We start from the raw sequence: 22,061 nt of genomic DNA on the forward strand, positions 1-22,061 counted from the left end.
TACTTTCAACAACTTTCATATTACCATTGCTGCTCATTGGTGCACAATGTACACCATTGCATAATTATGCATTAAAGACAAGAAATGGGGAAGATAGGACAGTGGTGAAATGGGGAGCAAGTAGGGAGAAGAAGAATTTGAAAGAAATACAGGAATGTGGAGGAGGTAAGTAGGGAAGAACCATAGCTATCCATTTTTTTCAACTGTAAAAAGTGATAATATACACAAAACATTAGCTGAATTTGAACTGTTACATCCAGAAAGAAGGGTACCCACAACATAATCATGTTGTATAGCCAACTGGACTGAATAAAGTGTGAAGACGACACATTTGTGAAATGGAGAGCTATGTATGAGATGATTTTTTTTTTTTTTTTGTGGGACAGGTGCCCTTTTTTTTTTTTTTTGATGAGACAGAGAGGAATGCTGGGGAAGGGACATGGGTATATCTGGGTCTGGTAGGTTGCATAAGTGAGGAAGCAATTGCAGACAGTCAAGAGAAACAAGACAAGAGACATGGACGGTGATGGACACAAGAGGTCAGTGAACACCATGGATGGGGTTAAGATGGGGATATCTAGGACCTAAGGTCATCATGCTGTGTTACAGTGAGCATTGAGTCCTCACCCACAGGACTGTTATCACTGTCACCTCACTCTGCCACTGGCTGGAGTACTTGACTTCTCCATCTCCTCCTCTTGGTAACATGAAAAATGAGGGAGAGCAGCCTCTTTGGTTGGCATAGGCATGCACCAACAGTGAGGTGCACAACCATATGCATCATCCCTGGCAATGTGGTGCAGGTGATAAACTTACCACCTCTGCCACTGCTCCTGGAGGGAACCACTGGACTATCCTCTGGGGCAGTACTACCTGAGGGGGCAGATAGTGCAGGGGCAGCAGAGGTGGTGCTGTCAGGTTGGCTCTCAGATGTGCTTGGGCAATGGTGCTGTAGCAGGTGGAGTGGGGGCAGGTGGTTTCTGTGGTGCAGGCCTATCTTTCTATGTTGTGGTGCATTTCCTGATGTTATACACATGGATGGCATGGAGACATTTTGATGACATGTAATAAAAGGATAAATAAATGAAATAAAAAAAGAGAGATAAGGGTTGGAGAGAGAGAGAAAATATATCAGATTAGTACCTTCATGTATGACATACAATGCATTAATATAATTATTTGACTCTGTTATCCTAACCTTTACTCTTATGATTATCACCCCCTAACTACCAGCTCTGAATAGATGCACACTATTAGAGACTGCAGCAAGTACTCCTTTACATGTGCATATATTGCACATATGCATGTCCCAGTTATAAGGATTACAGTTTACAGCAGGGCATGTGTGCCACTGGTATAACCTCTTTTACACATAATAAGAACTAACAGTAATATACATTTGAGAAGTCTGGTATCTGAACTCACAACCTGTAAGTAAAGTCTAATATTGAACTCTTGGTTTGTGTTACAGACTAACGCATGCACACTTGCTTTTACGGTTGAGATGTGCATGCTCAATTTGATATAGCTGTATAAAATACCAAAAAAGCTATGGTTAACTTTTAATGTTACAGGAACACTACTCTTCTGCTGTATACCACATGCCTCCCTCATCCTCACTAATCTAGCACCATGGGTTCCAACACTGACCTCCCTTTTCATGGTGGTTGTGGAAAACGCAGAACAGAATATCATTATGAATACCAGTCTTACCTATGTTCAGCTTTTAGGTCGTACAAGTACCGTCCGTAGTTGATACTTACACAGGAGTGGGATGCCTGCAGTTCTAATGTCCCTGAGCCAACAGTTGAGGGTATTCCTCTTTCTTCTCTGGAGGTCATTGTAGTGATGCCCACGTTGTTCACCAGTGTGATGGATACCGATGACACTAATTACAGCCTGGCTAAACTATCCCAAGCTTCTGAGTTATACTGGGAGCCAGAATCATCCCCCTGCAGCACCCTGGCACTGTCGTGTTTCACTAGGAGTCCAATATAAATCTTGGCATCCTGGATACCCCATCCATGAGCCCTAAATCTCATACCCTGTCCATGAACACCTGCCATATCTACCATGGATCAAGAGCAATGGAGACTGATGGTTTTCCACCAATTCCAGTTATCACATTTACTGGGAGTGCACACACTGTTTGAAAATGTTGAGCACTGCTTACCAAGGCACAAACATGGTGCTCAGCAGTGCACACTCTCAAACCCTGTATTTGTGTGATGGGAGGCAGTGTGCAACAGTAGCAGGCAGTGAGAAATTACACAGGCAGTTGTGTATGTGTGTTAGGCAATTGTGAAGGCCATGCCAGTCCAGATAGCAGAAATATACTTACAGGAATATAGTTCACAGTATACCCACAGTCATACATTTGAAAGTAATGTGATAATACATAATGGGAATTGGGGCAAAAGTAAAAGTGTATGGAATATGCTGTGTTCAAACCCAGGACCATGTCTGTGGTAGCTCTTTATTTACACCTGTTGCCACAAGAGGGTTGAGAAAGTACTTGTCTATGTTGCAGTTCACTGCTATCAGGGACCTGTTTGTTTCCTGAGGGGTCCAATTGTCCAATTTGCTCACTGCTGTACTTCACCCAAACCAGATACACACAGCCAAATCCATCATTCATTTTTCTCCATTTCCCACAAAGACTGGCCAAAACAGAGAGAGAGAGAGAGAGAGAGAGAAAGGATTCAAATCCAATATCATCTGGCCCCAAAAAGGAATTTATCAATGCATTAACATGTCCTGCTACAGATTCAGTTATGTAACAGGTGTGTTTCATAGATTTCATAGATGCAATACTAACTGTCAGACATTATCAATGCAGCTCATGTCTGCATACTGTTTACCTACAGGCAAACAGGAGAATCTCGCATGTGTACACACTTTGCTAACCATTGTGCAAACCCGCTGCTTGAAACTCTATGGAAAACTACATATTATTAGGTATTACTTCTGTTTATTGACCTTTTCTTGTGTATGACATGACATTACATGTGGAAACATTAAAAGATGAAGGCCTTATCTCACACTATGTCACATATTTACAATACAACCATGTGCTTCCCCCTCCAAGCACTGTAACCCTGCTGCCTCAGTACTTTTTCCACACATGTATCATCTGCACTACAGACAGTAATATCAAATGTTGTGTGTTATGCAATGCACATCAGTCTCTTAACATGCAAAACTACCACTATTGACCTATAAGCATAACAAGGCTTTCTGCAAGGCTAGGGAAGGGATCAGCATAGACCTTATCCACAGGGACATAGGTGACCTTCACCACACTTGAGCTGACCCGTTTTGTGTTTGTCAAGGATAGATCTTGCTGATTGAACCTTATGGAATTCTTTGATACTGACCGCAAAAACCTGGATGACAGATAACAGGACATACTGTCTATGTTCAGTCTTCCAAGGCCTTTGATAATATCCCATACAGTACTAGCTGGATAGACAACTGGCTCACCAACAGTACATACACACTCAAAGTTGGAGACTGCATCCCCCTACTAGCCATTTACCAATGGAATACCCCAAGGATCTGTGCAGGGCCCTCAAATGTGTGGAGACTACTTCCCTGATGTGCAGGAAAAGGTAGATGGCCTGTGGTTGACCACATTTTCAGATGACTGTTGATTGGACACACTCATATAGATTCCCCCATGATGGTAATATATTACAGAAGGGGCTGACAGAGACAAATGATTGGTGCCAAACTCACAGACTGAAACTTACAACAAACAATGCCTTATTGTCCCCTTTGGCAATGACGTACATAGCACCCCCTAAGCTCAAACACAGTGTTGTGTGACTTGTGAACACATTTTCATAGCAATCTACACTTTCATCACTATGTGTCTATAGTGGTAAGACACACATTATGCATTGCGCACCTCATACATATGGACATCACATCCAAGACCATGGAGGTCATAGCTCTGTTGTACTCCATCCATATCAGACTAGTAATTGAGTACAAAGCTCCCTACTATCTGTACCTCACCAGACAACTGCAGCAAATGGAGAAAAAATAGAGGTTTGTGACTGGGAGAATGAAGGACCTCCAAACATCACATATATGAAAGTCACTGTACTCAGTATTCTCCAAGCTACCGAGAGGTGACCTATGTCTGACCTACAGAGAAATCAGAGAGTCTTTCCTACTGGAAATGCTGGACATCTACATGTCAAATGGGACAAAAATAACTTGCTCCAGGGTTCTCAACCTAGCTTGTGACATAAACAGAACATGTTAGGGAGACAGATATATCCTCTAGAGACTCACAGGCCTTCATAATAGGCTCCCACTGCATGTGAAACAGTGGATCTCACTGACTCTGTTTAAGCACAACCTTCGCTACTGGTTGGGTGATTGTAAAGTCACCTCTGGGGTAGCACCTATGTCCCTCATAGACAGGCCCAGTCGTTGCTGCTCACAAAATTGTTCTGCTAACAATGACCATATAAATATGCTTAATAAGGGTATTTGTGTTTTTATACAGCTAGGCTTCTGTTGACTCATGCATAGTGATAACCATGTACTCCTAAAACTTACTAGTACAATATGTGGGAGATGCAACTATACAATGACTATAGAATAAATGCTCTCTCAGGTAACAGCAAACCAGAAATCAAACAGGTTATTAGTACACATACTTCTCTTCAAAAAACCAAATGCACAACACATAAACCCACACATGCAGAGATACTTATTAGAAGCTTACCAAAAGAGCAGAGACCTCACAAATACAAACCTTCTGCACACATTACATTCCCAAAGGAACCCACTACACATAAAAACAAATGTATTAGTGCCTCGACCATTAAGCCCTTAAGGCAAAACACCTCAGAACCAATGTTGTAGTAATAGGCGAATCCACAGTGAGACACACAGTTGTCCCTCTCACCAGGTTGTACAAGGAGAAATTCATGGTCAGCTACCAGGATCCACAAAGTCATGCACACACTCATCTCTCAACAAGCACAGTTTCACCTCTGTCATACTCCATATTGGTGTAAATGACTTGAGACTTACCTCACTGAACTATATGAAGAGAGATGACTGAGCTCTCAGGCTATGTGTCCTAGACAGGTATGTCCATAGCCCTAAGCAGCATTCTAGCTTCACCTAGGCTACTGGTGTCAGTCCAGGGCAATCCAGTATTTGTCAGTATGGGATGATATGGCTCATAGGCCACTCTGCTTTGCCAAGGATGGTTTTCATCTGTCACCTCTTGCCTTTCGGTTACTGGCCAAGTACTTGCCACCCCCATAATGCCATTTTAGGCAATGTCATAAGAACAAACTTTCTGACATAAACATATCCTCAAAAGGCAAACTCAAGGTTATGCTGCTTAATGCTAGGGGTCTAAACCCAAGATTACACTCAGTGGAGGCACTTCTTACTTGGGAAGATGTTGATTTTGTGCAGTCACAGAGACAATTTCTGGGACTCATTAAAACTCTGTGCAAGAATAAGTCTATTCTTGCATGGAGCAGATCATGCCAGGGCAGCACAGCAGCACACCTTACATATTCATGATGGCACGCTGCTGTATAACCTGCATAGGCATGATCCATGATCGAGTACAGGGGTTGTGTGTCTGAACATTGCTCGCACAGTATACACCCCCCCTGTAATCAGGAAGTGCTGCACATCATTTTGAAAAGAAAAACAATGTTTGCCGACACTGTCAGCATACCCCCAACTGAATAGATATCTGTAGAATGTCCAAATTTGTGTCCGGGCAATGAGCTGAGGCTTGAAGTCATTAACTAATGACAAACACATGAGTGTAACACCCCGCATCCTCCAAGCAAGTCATGCTAATGCAAAACCTATTAGTCATCAACTTCCCAAGTTTGTAAGAGCAATATTTAAAATCTGTCCTCTTTGCCCTCCCATCATGTTAGGCTTCGTCCACATTGTATGCTGTTAGAGGTGGAGAAGTATGGCTGTTAGCTCTGTGCACATACCTAAACTAATAAAAATAAAACAAATAATTACAATTTTGTTTCCATCCCCACTAACGTTTAAGCGTAGCTGAGTGGGTGTGCATGTCAGAGAGCTGTGTATAGCATATCTTAAACATCCGAAGGAGCTAAATAGAAATATACAGCCAAAATAGTCAAAGTGAAATAGTGTAGTGGCTAGAGCTTTCAGTTAGTATGTAGTCATTCACAGTTTGAGCCCCAATGCAGTCCATTCAATTTTATATATGAAAACATCACTAAAAGTATATTTTTTTATAAATAGGTAGTGAATAATATATATTTGTTAACCAGGGTAGTGTAGCAGGCTCAAATGTGAGGTGTCAGTGTAGTATAGATATGAAACCCCCATATAAACACAAGTGTGCCATACAGTATAGCCACAAAAGAATATAATGTGATGAAAGCATATAGGGGTATGTTTTGGAAGGGAAATATACATATCATAAGATGTCATTAAGAAGAAATCAACCCAACAATCCTGATAGTCCATAAAATGAAAGCTGAACAATGCTAAATTGTGCTCAACTATGCTTAGCTGGAGTAAGCACTGCTTAAATTTGTATGCTTAGCAATAATTAGTGCAGCTAAGCAGACATGCACACTGATAATCAGCGCTTAGCATCTACCCCTTTAAGCAATGCTTATCTGTGCCAAGCCAGTTTGCCCGTCACTTACCTTAGCTCAGCATATTCAAAATTGACCAATCAGGGCAACGGGTGGGAATCCAGACCTATTTAAACCCTGCAGGCAGGAATACAATCATAACCAGTTGTAACTGATCACTGCAGGTACTATGGCTGGTGTTGGTGAAGATGTGTGCTTTCGGGTGCAGTGTTGGGGCATTCAGGAGTCCAGGGTCATGGCTGGACTCCTTGTAAAACACCATGAAGGGAGACTGATGCAGGACTAATACCAGGACTCCCAATACAAAGAGAAGGCCTGGGATTGTCTTACACGTGACCTCACCAGTGCTATTGGTAGCCCTCCGACTGGTGAGCAGGTCCAGCACCATTATACTGACCTGAAGCATAGGAAGAGGGACCTCTTGGACCAGTGGATCCAAGATGCTCGGGCACAGAATGGCCCAGCAGTGTGTAAGTATCAGTATCATTTATTGTTCAACAAAGTCCAGCCTAAGTATGAGATGGAAAGGTATGCATAATTATTTCTCTATCTTCTGTACAGCTGCAGATGAGAGAGCTGCGAACATGGACGCCCACACCAGTAGGCTGATAAGGTTGTGTCGCAAGGCTGGCGAGTACAAATCTAGCTTGCAGTAGTCAAGGAAAATAAATAGAAAGGCTGCCAGTAGTTAGAAATGTGTATTGTTTGTACTGAATAAATGAGTCATTAGCAGAGTAATACTGACATACATGATATATATCAATAAAAGTGTCAGTACCTGTCAATAAAACTCAAAACCCCTAATTAATCCTGGAATGTGTGGTTCATGACTAACCAACATATGTTGCAAAATCTCAACATCATAGCATGTCTGGGTAGGCCGATCCCAGCAGATCTCCGTGTCCAGCCTCAACTGGCCATGGCACTGGGCCCCAGCATGTCTGGAACCCAACCTGAGACATCCTCGTCCACTGGTCCTGCACCACGTTCGTGTGAAACCACCTAAGGGGATGGGTCCCATCCCCCCCTGGGAGTAGGCATGGACAGGACATCCTCATCCATCATCAGGTCCGGGGATTGATGCACAGCGAGCTTTGAAAGGAGTTCAGAGATCAGCTATTCCAGCTTGAGGGCCACATGGTCCATATTGAGGGTCAACCTATCCCTCCTACTCAGGCCCCAGCACAGCCACCTTTGGGGCCATGAAGGTGCAGTAGTGACCGCCCATGGGTGGGGATCTCAGTCCTACTGTATCCATTTGAGGGCTCGTGGGCATCCCATTCCCAACCATCCTCCCCATCCAAGGTGTTTACCCCCACATGTGTCATATACCACCCCTGTCTGCTGTCTTGTCTGCCTTGTCTGTCTTCCTACCCAACCTACCTCTCCAAATATACCTACTATCCTTCCCCAACATCCCATTCTCACCTTAGAAAAAAGGGCAATCTATTCCCACAAAAAACGTCTCCCCATACATAGCTGTCCATTTCGCACACTTGTCCACTGGACACATGTAATCTGGTCTAACTGGCTTAACAACACATTATGTTGTCCTCACCTCTCTCTCAAGGGTTTGAGTGTCCAAATTCACCTACAAATTCTGTACAAATGTACAGCTGTTGCTATATCAGAAATGGAAAGCTATGGACCTTCCCTTCACCCGTCCTGCATATCTCTAGCTATCTTTCATATTGTTTTTTGCTCTGCATGCCCTCTTTTCACCACTTTCCTATCACCCCTTTTTTCTTTTCTTTTAAAGAAATTAGCATGGGGTAAATGGGAGTAAGTGGCAGTAAGCAGCAGTAAGCGATTTTGAGCGATGCTAAGCAATGCCTACACAGATTAACCAGTTTCCCATTTAACTGTGTGTTGGCACTACTTACCATCATGCAAACCCCCTTACAACTGCTTAAAACTGCCTTAATCACCCTGTCTCCATCAGCCACTGTTCTGCTCAACAACAAAATAATCAACCCTGCCAAGTCTTGAACGCTGTACACCATAGTCAGAGCAATTTACCACTACACCACCTGAGCTGTAATAATACATGCTGTTTTTTTTCAAATATATCATTCAGTATAGGTATAGAATAGTAGGGAGCAAACATTGTGAAATCAGTCATATTTAGTCTATATAAATATAGACATATAGATGTGTATGGTGATAGATTAATATTAAAAAGTATATACATCAGGTATATGGATATATATATGTATATATATATATATATATATATATATATATATATATATATATATATATATATATATCAGTATAGATATACCAAATAAAAATATATATAAAAAATATATATATATATATATATATATATATACATATATATATATATATATATATATATTTTTTTTTTTTACTTGATATATATATATATATATATATATTTGTATATATATATATATATATATATATATATATATATATATATATATATATATATATATATATATATATACGCTCATAACATGTCGTGGAGTTTTACCCAGCACCATACCTCTACACCTCTTAGTGCAATAATTCTGGACAAAGGCTGTTAAAATGGGAACAATGGCCCAAGAACAGGGACATAATGTACGTACTGCAGTTATAAATGTCGAATGTTGCTACAGTAACATGGTTCATGTCAGCATACATGTTCAGAAGGATGTGAGTTCTATACTGAAATGTATGTCATGATTTACTGTCAGAAATCCTCAGATCCTCACAGTGATTTACCACAGAAATGAAAATAATGATTCTGTGGAACAGAACAAACATATGAGCAATACTTCTGGACAGTCTGAAACAATCTGTACAGCCAAGAGGTATGCTCAGATCCCCTTAGTGCAAAAAATCTGGACCAAGCCTGACCGGGGGAGGGGTGTAAAGCCATGAAACTAGGAAGATATCCCAAATACTGGAGTAGATAAGGTAACACAGTTGATGCAGTAACACCCACCTGTCTGTTGTACCATATATTGACTGGAATAGTCCAAGTCCAAGACCAAATTACTCCCCACTAGTCACTGACATAAAGCTTCACATCATCTCACATCCTGTATCAGACATACACAACATGTACGGGGCCAGGCAACAGTACATCTGATAAATATCAGGACATAACATCACAGTAGGGAAACTAAACTGAGCTGCTAGGCATGTCACCAAGTACTGTCTAAACTACAGGCAGACTGATACAACACAAACCCAATTTTGCTATCAGGGAATACACATGTAATTACAAATATACCAAGCACTACAGGGGTGTAACAGCACTGACCAACAGACACCAATGTGAAATACCCAGAACCAATCTCACCGCATTCAAAGTGACATACTGGTAAGATACAGGAACAGTAGAGTGTATGGACTGTGTGAACAAAATCATCAGCATGTTTGCCACTCACACACCACCCCTATAGCTAATGGGTCTATATTACATATTCAAATGCTTAAATGTTCGAATCGCTAAAGATCGAACTTTAGTAATTGAACATTTAAATGTTCGAATATAAATAAAAATTAAAAAAAAAAAAAAACAAAATGAAAAAAAAAACTAAAGGGTGTAAGCAGGAGGGCAAGCCCCCCTGCACCCCCACATCCCCACTACTTAAATATACCAACTCCAAGATCATGCTACGGTGTAGGTAATAGGATATTTTCTGTTTCCACACTGTAGCGCACTAAAGTACGATCTCGGAATTGGTATATTTATGTAGCAGGGGGTGTGGGGGGTGCAGGGGGGCTTGCCCCCCTGCTTAAACCCTTTCCATTTTTTTTTTACATATTCGAACATTTGAATGTTCGATCACTAAAGGTCGATCTTTAGCAATTCGAACATTTCAGCGTTCGAATATGTAATATAAACCCTATATACTAGCCCAATTCACAGTGTAGTCTGATGCCTAACTGTGGTATAGGACATGTCTCAGTCTGCTCCTACAAACATATTCAGCTGATAGAGCACCAGAAGCTGGAGCAGCATGTAAAGTCAGATAGAAAAGGACCCTCAACACGGACATCTACTGCCCCCTCCCTACACAGGCCAAATATGTTCACAATACACTGCTACACAATCCTGACAGTCTGTCAACAATTGCCAGAAATACACAGTCCTGTCAACTGTATAGAGTCCCACAGAACATCCAGGCTTCGTCTTCATATATAATGCCTTCTACACATAACATGTCTGGCAGTCTGATACATCACTGGGATGATATGTGGAATGAAGTCACTATATAATGATATACTATACCTATACACCTCTTACAGCATAACATCTGGACAAAGCCTGACTTGGGGGCAGAGGCCCAAACACAGGGATATTACTGACATATTGCTGTCATAAACCGAGAAAGTTGCTGGTGTAACAGGGTTGTTGTAACATATCTGTTCTGAGGGATATGAAGTCAGAAACACACATGGATGTTAACATTTACTAACTACAATCCTCAGAGTATGCTATTGAATTTCCAAGGCCAAAAAATGTGTGAGTAACACACCAAATATAAGAGTCCAAACTCTGGCCAGTATATGGATAGCCCTACAGTTGAGAGTTATGTCAACCACATAACACTATCAGACTTAAATTCATGCAGAGCTGCCATATCCACACAAACCCTGTCAAACTAGCATTACTTCAACTATATAACAGCAATACTTACATTCTGTCCCTATGTCTGGAACATTCTCCCCCAGTTTGTTGGGCTGTCTCCACAGTATTTTTTGTAAGAGGTATTCCCAACTACACTCTGTGATGCTGTCCGTCACACACTTCCATGAAGTACTCCTGCCAGGCAAGGAAAAGAGGCAATTCCCACATGACGTACTCAGTTATAGGAGTGTGTTTCCATGCTATTGGGTATGGGAATAATACCACAGCTGTTCCACATGCAATGGGGGGACTCCAATTGTGCACAGGCCATCAGCTGCTCATGAGCATTACCTACTAAAGGCAAGATGCTGGCAATACAAAACATTTGTATAACCTATATCTGTCTCAGAGAGAGACACACACAAACAGACACACACAGACACACACAAGCAGACACAAGCAGACACACACACACACACACACACACACACACACACACACACACACACACACACACACACACACACACACACACACACACACACACACACACACACTTAGACTGATGGAGTATACCAACTGAACTGAAAACAAACAAACACAGCTATGTAAAAAAATTAAGCCTGTAATGGAATGTAATAGGGGGCATGCAAATGTGGAAAATAGGAGGTTCAAACAATATTATGTCTCACCAACACATGCTGTACTGCTATATTGCTGTGCAGAACCTATGGCCATAGAAACTGTGTCTGTCTACAGTGACATAGAACACAGCTCAGGGCCCTGAGTCACCCCAGGAAAGGATGGCTCACATATGACCACTACTGGAGTGTGTGTTGCATAATACTGACATACTGACTGTGACACTGCTAGGCCACACCCAGTGCAAATCAGACTATCAGTAACTCTGCTATGTCCAGCTTTGACTTGTGCCCCTTTTTGCAATACCAATGTATCCAACTCATGCAACATAGCTGGCCTCACTACCCTCTTGTAGATCTTCCCTATCACTCTTAATGGTAGTCGTCTGTCACAAATCACACCTGACACTCTTCCCCACCACCCACATCCTGCCCATAATCATGTCTTCACTTCTCCGCCACACTCACCATTACACTGCACTGTCATTCCAAGTATTTACCCCTATCCATCTTTGGAAACTGTACTCCCTCCATCCTCACCATTCCTCTGTCCTCCCTCCCATTCACACACATATATTCCATCTTAGTCCTGCTGACCATCATTCCTCCCCTCTCTAGACCATACCTCCACCTCTCCAGGGTGTCCTCAACCTGTTCCCTGCCCTCACTACATACCACAATGTCATCTGCAAACAGCACAGTCTAGCAGGACTCCTGTCTGATCATGTCTGTCAACCTGTTCATCACAGCTGCAAATAAGAAAGGGCTCATAGCTAATCCCTCATATACTCCCACCTCCACCTTCAACACATCTGTCACTCTCAGTGCAGAACTGCTGTCACACTAGCCTTGTACATATCCTGTAGAATTTTTATGGATTCCTCTGCCACTCCTGACCACCTCATACAATACCACAACTCCTCTCTAGGCATCCTGTCATATGCTGTCTCTATGTCCACAAAGACACAATGCAGCTATGTCCAACCTTCTCTGTATGTCCCCATCAATAGTCTCAGAGCAAACAATGCATCTGTACTACTCTTTCCTGGCATGAAACCATGCTGCTGATCAGTAATCCTCACCTCCCTTCTTAGCCCAGCTTCCATCACCCTTTACCATTATCTCATGCTGTGATTGATCAGTGTTATCCCTCTGTAGTTACTACAGATATGCACACCACCCTTATTCTCATAATCAGTACCCAAACACATGTTATCAACTCCTCATGCATCCTCTCACTTTCCTAGATTACAGTAAACAATCTGGTTAAAAAGACCACTGCCATTGTCTTAAACACATCCATGCTTCCACAGGTATGTCATCTGGACCAATAGCCTTTCTATTCTTAAACCTCTTCATAGCTATCCTTACGTCCTCCTTGATAATCTGTTGCACATCCTGATTCACCATATCCACATCATCCAACCTTCTCACTCTCTCATTAATTTCATTCAACAGCCCATCAAAGTATTGTTTCCACCTGCTCGACACTCTCATCGCTAGTGAGTTCACTTCCACCATTATCCTTTCTCACCGTTATCTGCTGCACATCCTTCCTAGTTATATGCCTCTGTCAAGCCAATTGGTACAGATCCTATTCTCCATCCTTGGTGTACAACCTTACATACAACCATTCAGATGCCCCATCCTCAGCCTTTGCCACCACTCTCATTGGCATGTGCCCCATCTCCCTATACACCTGTCTACTTTCTTCATTTGTCTGACAATCCCACTTCTCCTTGGCCAGCCTCTTTCTCTGTATACTCCCCTGCACTTCCTTATGCCACCACCATGTCTCCTTGTCCTCCTTCCTCTGTGCAGATGTCACACCAAGCCCCATTCTACTCATCTCCCTTACTAGCTCCGATATTGTTACCCAGATATTTGCTAACTCTTCACTGCCACCCACTGCCTGTCTTAACTCTTCCCTAAACTCAACCACACAATCACCCTTTTTCAGTACCCACCATTTGATCCATGATGCTGCCCGCATACTCCTCCCCCTCTTCTTGATCACCAACATCATCCCACAGACCAACTTTCCATGTTACCTAACTATACTTTCCACTGTCACCACTTTATAGTTACCAATCCCCTTCAAACAGGGACACACGCATAGGAAATAATCCACCTGTATGCATCTTCTTCTACTCTTGTATGTCACCCTATGCCCCACAGTCTTTTAAAACTATGTATTCACCACACCCATGTCCAACCTCTGTTGCAAACTCCACCACCCTCTCACCTTCTGCATTCCTATGCTTAATACCATACCTACACATCACTTCTACATCCCCTCTGTCCCCTTCACCAATATGCCCATTGAAATCTGCTCCAATCACCACTCACTCCCCCTTGGATACATGCATCACCACTTCATCCAACCACACCAAAGTACATCTGTCCCATCCATCACACAGGCAATTAGCAGAGCATATGCACTAACAACTGTCAGCATTATACCATCAATTCACAGCCTTCTGAACATCACTCTACCTGACACTCTTATCACCTCCACAAACACTCTTGGCATAATGTTCCTCCAGGTTAACCACTACACCATTTCCCCTCCCATGCACACCATGATAGAACTATTTGTACTCAACTCCAATACACACAGCTGTACACCCCTTCCATCTGGTCTCTGGCACACACAATATATCCACCTTTCCTTTGTCCAGTATATCAGCTAACTCTGTCCCCATAACAGTCATACTCACAACATTAACAGTTCCTATCCTCACTACCGCACACCTAGCCTTTCACCTCTCTGAATGCCATATGAGCATCAGACATTCTCCAAGGTATTTCTGTGAATGCAAAAGCTACTGAACTATCAAATGACATATATGTGTTACAGCAGTATGAAGAAAGTGTCACTAATAGTGGCCCATAGCCCACCATGTATGTGCGTTGTCCTACAGATGTCCTGCCCTAACAGGTTGACATGACTGACTGAGCAGCAAAACTGGCATTACAGTGTGACATACTGACATAGAACAGAAATGTATAGCAGCTATTACCTGTGCAAATGCATGTATGGGTAAGTGTACCTGGCTGCCTCATAACAACTGACATGGGATGCAAAACAGCAGGTGAATAAGCTGTACATGTTGTACATGTGTAACCTTAGTTTCAGTGCATCCAACAGAGTTACACCTCTGCAGCTAATGGTTGTGTCATTGCCCTGACACAGACATGGGTAGTATAATAAGCATGAGTATCACGTTGAAATTGTAGAGGTGGCCAACTGTGTTCGGACCCTGTGTCCATGTATACTACAAACAGATATATGACCACCCACATAGCTGTATGGCCTCAGCAATACCATACTTGTAAAACCTATCTCCACCAAAGTAGAGAAAACCCCTTTTCTGGACAGCAGCAATGTACAGAGCACATAATCTGATGCTATATTGGTAGTACAGGGCAAAGTAAGAGCAGGCACTAACTGGGTGGCATGTCAACCATTGTCTGAATGAGCATATTAGGTCACAGGTGGATTACTGTAAGGCTAACTACTAGTACAAATTGGACACATCCACTAAGGGCAACCACAAGGCCATCTTCACATATATCTGCAGTCTCAGAGGCACCAACCCAACCCACCCTGTAATGGTGGTCAATCACAGCACATACACACACACCATAGCTACAGATAACCTGCTGCAGACAGGTTTAGGGCAAACATCACCCCCCTGGATCACCATCAGTATATGTGGATATGCACAGTACATGCACCCCTCCCCACATCATCATCATGGATCAGGTGCAAACTGCCCAATCAAAGTTGACAAAAGCAAGTCCCCTTGGGCCTGATAACATTCATCTCTGCATCCTACATGAACCCAGTCATATGCTTCCATCTCCATTGCACACTGTATGCAAGCAAAGCCTGAGCACCATTGACATCCTATCTGCAAGGAACATGGCCACTGTTATCCCTTGACACAAATGTGAATGATGAATGGTTGTTTATGCAATGTACTGGCCCTCAATGGGGGAACATGACACATCAGGAACAGGAGTATAATGCATGTTCATACAGTGCTGCCAGGTACAGAGGTATGATGTGTTTGTAAGCGGTGGCTAATGATAGTCCATATTCATGTGTTGGCTCTATAAAGAACTCTGGGCAATGTCTGAGGTAATGTGATGTGTTTCCCTGTGTATGTCTTCCAGGTGCCATGCAGCAGCAATCGCCTTACACCGATGCGGAGACAGTAGCCATCACAGAAGCTGTAATCTTAAACTATGCCATCCTTTCTGGCCATAGTGGGCAAAATCTGCAGGAGTGGACTGCCCTGTGGGATGAGATAATCCACAGAGTGAACATCTTTGGCCACCATGGATGCACATATGATCAGGTCAGGCATAGAGCAAAAGACCTGATATGTCATACCCGGCATAGGGCTGCTGCTGTAGCGAGGGACCGTACTGCTACCAGGGGGGGGCCAGCCACACAGGCCCCACTTACGACAACAGAGGAGCTCCATGCCTACCTTGGGGTAGCCCCCACACAAACTCAAACATGGAAAACAGCAGTCGTGGAGGAGGGTGGCACACAGGCAACAGGCAAGGAGCATCCAGGTAAGGCCAAAGTGCACATCAATGTAATGAGGTAGCATTTAAACTGTCTTCTACAGTCTCTCTAGATGCATATGTCAGTGCAAAATGGATTAGTGGGTGGGGTTTAGTAATGCACACAAGCACACATCTATGGTGAAGGACAGCAAATTGTGTAATATCATGGTGTGTACTGTACCTGTGCAGAAACATAGTGTTTATCTTCTACCAATGCCTAATGGTAATCTGCTGACAATACCTCTCCCTCAAAACTACTTAGTTCCCCCTGGTCTGCACATGTGATAGCAGTCTGAACCCAGTAAGTATGGGGTTTTCCTGTTGTGGCTCACCAGTACCCCAGGCATGCTAAAATGAATGCATGTGACCATGCACACAACTGTTACACTCAGCCATTTGGCAATATCTGCATGTTCACCTGTGGTGGTGTTTACTGCATTGCATCATGGTGGTCATGACAGGGGCCTATTTGAGGGAGATGTCACATATCTATAGCATACCTCACAGCCTGTCATTGAAGGACATATGGACAAAGACTGACAAAATGGGGGTACAAAGGCCCAAAACTAGGGTCATATTGTAGAACATAGTGGTATACAGTGCATAAAAATGGTGTACACACCTGTTAGAATGCCAGGTAAGTATGTTATATAGAAATGAGAGCACAATAGACAAGTTAAAAATACTGCCAATCTTTCATGTGACCTATAACCTGTACAATTCACTTGTAAAGCAAGCAAATCTGTTAGGGGAACAATAATGCCACATAACAATAGTACAACAACCTAGATACATATGTGTACACAGGCTGCAGCTAGCACTGTGTTGAGGCAGCTTTCGATATAACTACAGCAGTACATCTTATTGGGTACACAACAGCCATCAATTATAGAGACTCTTTGATTAACAGCAAATAACAGTCAATTGACCTACCAGGATTATCCTAACATATACCGAGTTGCCTGCTACAGCAACAGCCATGGTTCACATAGAGGTGATGAAACTGCTAAGGGACCACATGTTTGAGCTGTATCTGCATGGAGAAGGGTACCAAACCATTTCCACAGCATTGCACATACCATGAAACACAGTGCAGACAGTCATCAAAAGGTGGAGAAAATATGGGGCTACAGTGACATTGCGAAGGAATGGACATCCCAGCAAAGTCTATGAGAATACAAGGCCAAAAACTGGCCAGGGAGGTTACCAGGAGCCCTACAGCAACAGTGAAGTAGTAGCAGGAATCTACAGGAAGAACTGGGTGTTTACTACATGTCACAACAATATTCCATGGGCTCCATATGTCCTGCCTATAGGGTAGGGTTGGAGGATGGCAGAAGTTCCTTACATCAAACAATATCCAGACCTGGTGAAAGTCTGAAAACAATACATCAGGTCTCCAAAAAGCAAGTGGGAAACTTTGTCATGGTAATATGGAACCATGGTTGAACTCTTTGGCCACAATTCTGACAGGTGTGTTTGGCGTAATATCACCAGTGCACATCACCACAACAACAACACCCCCATGGTGAAGCATGGTGATGGCAGTGTCCTTGTTTGGGGTTGCTGTTCACAAGCTGGAACTGGGGCTGTAGCAAAGTTAGAGGGGATTATGATAAGTTCCAAACACTGGTCCCTTGTAGCTTTAAAACATTCTGGTGTCTGCCACATAGCTGTGGATGGTCAGGAATTCCACCTTTTGACACAACAATGGCCCAGACCATACATCCAAATCAACAAAAGGATGGTTTCACCAGAACACATGCAATGTTCTGCACTGGCTGAGCCAGAGCCCACACCAACGTCCAATAGGATACATGCAGGGCAACCTGAAGAGGGCAGTGCAGAGGGGATGCCTTTGCAATCTAACATAGTTGGAGGTGTTTTGCAAGGGAGTTGCAAAAAGGTGTTTTGCAAACATTGGCAAGTCAAGATGTGCCATGCTGATAGACACCTTCCCAAGAGGACTGCATGCTGTGATTAAATCAACAGGTGCTTTAACAGAGTATTACTTTAAGGGTGTGCACACTCATGCAACCAGCCTATTGTACCTGTTGCAGTTACCAGATGTTACCTGTTACTGATGTGTATGTTCTTCACTTGGATTGCACAGGTAATATGTCATATGAAATGATGGCAATGTTATGACCTGATTTCTGAGGTCTCATGTGATATATCAAGAAAACCTGGCATGTTAACATGTGTGTACACTTACTATATCCACTGTATGCTTGGGAAGTAGTTTGAGTAACCGGCTTTGTTTTAACATACATGTACTGCAGGTTATGCAGCCCTCACCTCATATTAGGACATTACTTAGTGGCACCACTCCACAGGCCATCCAAGTGATGAATCAGACAAACACAGATGACTGCAAACTTGGGGCTATAACTGACTCTCCGGCTGACACAGACATCTTCCAAATTTGTCTCACGGAGACAGATACCTGGTGTCAAAACAATGGACTCAAGCTAAATGCAAAAAGTGCATAGTCATCCCTTTTGGAAAAAACATAGTACCCACAAACTACCACATAGGTGGTAGCCCCCTAAATATGTAAGATGTAATAAGGGATCTGGGGACCCAAGTAGATAGTAAACTCTCCTTTGATAATCACATTGCCAAAGTGGTTAGAAAATCCTTCTATGTGGTCCACCTAATCACAAAAGGGTTTGTATCCAGATCAAAAAAGGTCATTGTGCCCCCCTACGCATCACTTATTAGACCCATCATAGAGTACAATGCCCCATTTGGGATGTACCTTACAAGACACCTGCAACAGCTGGAAAGACCACAGAAGTACCTCACCAAGAGGATCACTGCCCTCAAGCAGATGCCCTATGCAGCTCAACTGATGAAACTCCAGCCATACTCAGTTACATACCGCATACTCAGAGGTGATCTCTGTCTGACATACAAGGCCATGTCAAACCCAGAATTGATGGACATGCTCCACCTAAAGAAAACCATATCCCTTCAAGCCACATGCTCTAGGGATCTAAACCTCACCACAACAATAAATAGGACGAGCTGGAGGGATAGATTCCTGTCCCAGAGCCTTCTCATGCTCTGGAACAAGATTCCAATCTACATTAGGCAGAGCTCCTCACTAACCCTCTTCAAGAGAAACCCTGACAAGTGGATGGGAAACAGAAAGTATACCCCGGGGATCACTTCAATGGGTCTGCTGGACAGAGGCACAGGGAACTAATCTAAGGAGGTGGCAAAAGCCAACACATTCCAGCTAGGCTTATAAATGCCTTTGGGCAGATAGCCTAGTACCTATGAACCTATGAACAGACCCAACATATGAGCCACACATGTAGACATTCAGCAAAACCCTGTACAGTTGGGGGGTATGTTCTGTAGAAGTTGCCAAAGTGTTATACAGGTGAACAGCAATAGTTTACATGGGTGCAGTGTGTGCTAGGGGAAGGGCCATCGCCTGTTAATACCATTCACATATCCCAGAGGTGTATATTAGTAGTAATGGTAATTGGAATGGGCTGCACTGCATGATGCTGAGGGTCCATCCAGAGTGTGTATGTTATTGCTTGACTGTGTGTCATGAATGCCCCCAGTCTGCTAATGTGAGGTCTGTGTATTGCATTTGAGGCATCTCTTGTGTGTGTGTGTGTGTGTGTGTGTGTGTGTGTGTGTGTGTGTGTGTGTGTGTGTGTACCATCAAACTTTATAGTGCCAGTAGTAATTTATATATGTTGGTTTTCCCTCACAAGTGGACATGGTGGCTGTGGTCCCTCCCACTCTGATACAGATGCCAGTGTTTCTGCAGGCTCTGGCCATGATGATACTCATATTGAGGCACATATGGGGTTGTCAGGGGCTAATACTGTGCCATCAGTTGGCATCCCATTATTATAAACCCCATCCCTGCAAATAGTCACAATTCCCACATATACCCCATCACCAGTGGCCACAGATAATGGACAGTTGGTGGGTGGTGGCATGGAACAGGCTACTGTGGTGACTATGGCAAGTGAGGGTGCAGACACCTATCCATAGCCAGATTTCTGGTGAGGTCCCACACTGGCAGATGGGCAGTGGTGCTTGAAGGAGGATTGCAGCCCATCATGCCCCTGTTGCAAGTCCCACAACAGGAGTCACCAGATGCATGTTTCAAGCCATCATGGGTTCATTGGCATGTAATAAATGTAATACCAGACATATACGCAGGGTCATGGATGAGCACATCCCTGGTGTTCATGGCAGTATGAACTCACTGCAGCAATCTGTGGGAATAAGGGGGTCATGGATAGATGGTGGGGGGAGACCTTGACACTCCTCAACCATGGAATATCTGTACTTGAGCATTTGGCAGACACTGGCCAGCAGCCATGTGGCTGCGTGGCCATGCACCATCACGTTCCCATGCTGGCAGTACCACCAGCACTACTGCATAGGGTGTGCTGTCCACGCCACTACACAGCAGGCCATGGGAGCGTGATCCTGGCCAGTCCCAACAGGGATGGGCATCCAGCAGGCAGCAGTCACCAATGGGGAGTAGTACTGCATCTGGACTCATCTCTGGTGGGTGAAAGTGATACCCTCAGCAGGCCCAGTTTCCATGTCTGTAGCCAGAGACAGTGAACTGTACACCCTGCCATGTAAGGCCCACAGCTATCCAAAATACCCCTGTGTAGGGTGCCCACATGGCGTGACTGTGTGCATGCAATTACACACACATCACCATCAGAAAAGTCACCCACACACACACACACACACACACACACACACACACACACACACACACACACACACACACACACACCATTTAACAAACACCCCCCGAATGCACACGCACAATGTCAACCATATGGGCCAGCCAAGGCTTCTGGCAAACCCACACAACACCCTGTGCATATGATGATACCTCTGTTACATCCATGCCATCCATACCATAGATGCAGGGACATGCTTATATGGGTCTGATGTACAGGGTGACTTCAGTGTTGCTATTTAATGCAGTGTAAGGGGCTGTCATCTGGCATTTGTAATGGGGTGCACATTACAGTGTGTGTGTATACCTTTTCAGCCATGATGCATTCTTGGTGTTAGTAACACTAAGTGAATGTGTTCTCACATGGTGTATTCTGTTTGTGTTTCAGATGTCTGTGTGTTAGCAGGATGTGGCCCTGCAGACATCACCAACAAGGGGTATGGCAGTGTTGTAACATCAACCATGTCATTGTCGAGGTACAGCTGTATCTGCAAACATTTCCCAGGTCTGTGTAACAGTTCTTGCATGTGCCTCACAGCTTATAGGGCTGGAGGGTTGTATATCAGTCTATGGTGGTTGACATCAGCTCTAGTATAGTGGTCAATGGTAAGTGTGGTTGGAACACACCTCAGATTGCTAACTTCCTCAACCTCAGAGAATATTGTGATGACCAAACACACAGAGAATATTGTTACACACACACACACACACACACACACACACACACACACACACACACACACACACACACACACACACACACACAAGCTTGCACAGGATCACAGTTGCCAGTGTTGTGTTTGGAATCCCTACCCGTCAAGTTGTAGTACCAGACTATTATGCAGTTATTGCAGGTGGCACAGAACTACTAG

This window comes from Protopterus annectens, chromosome 14.part0 (assembly GCF_019279795.1).
Source record: "Protopterus annectens isolate FY-2018-M chromosome 14.part0, PAN1.0, whole genome shotgun sequence".
NCBI classification, from domain to species: Eukaryota; Metazoa; Chordata; order Ceratodontiformes; family Protopteridae; genus Protopterus; species Protopterus annectens.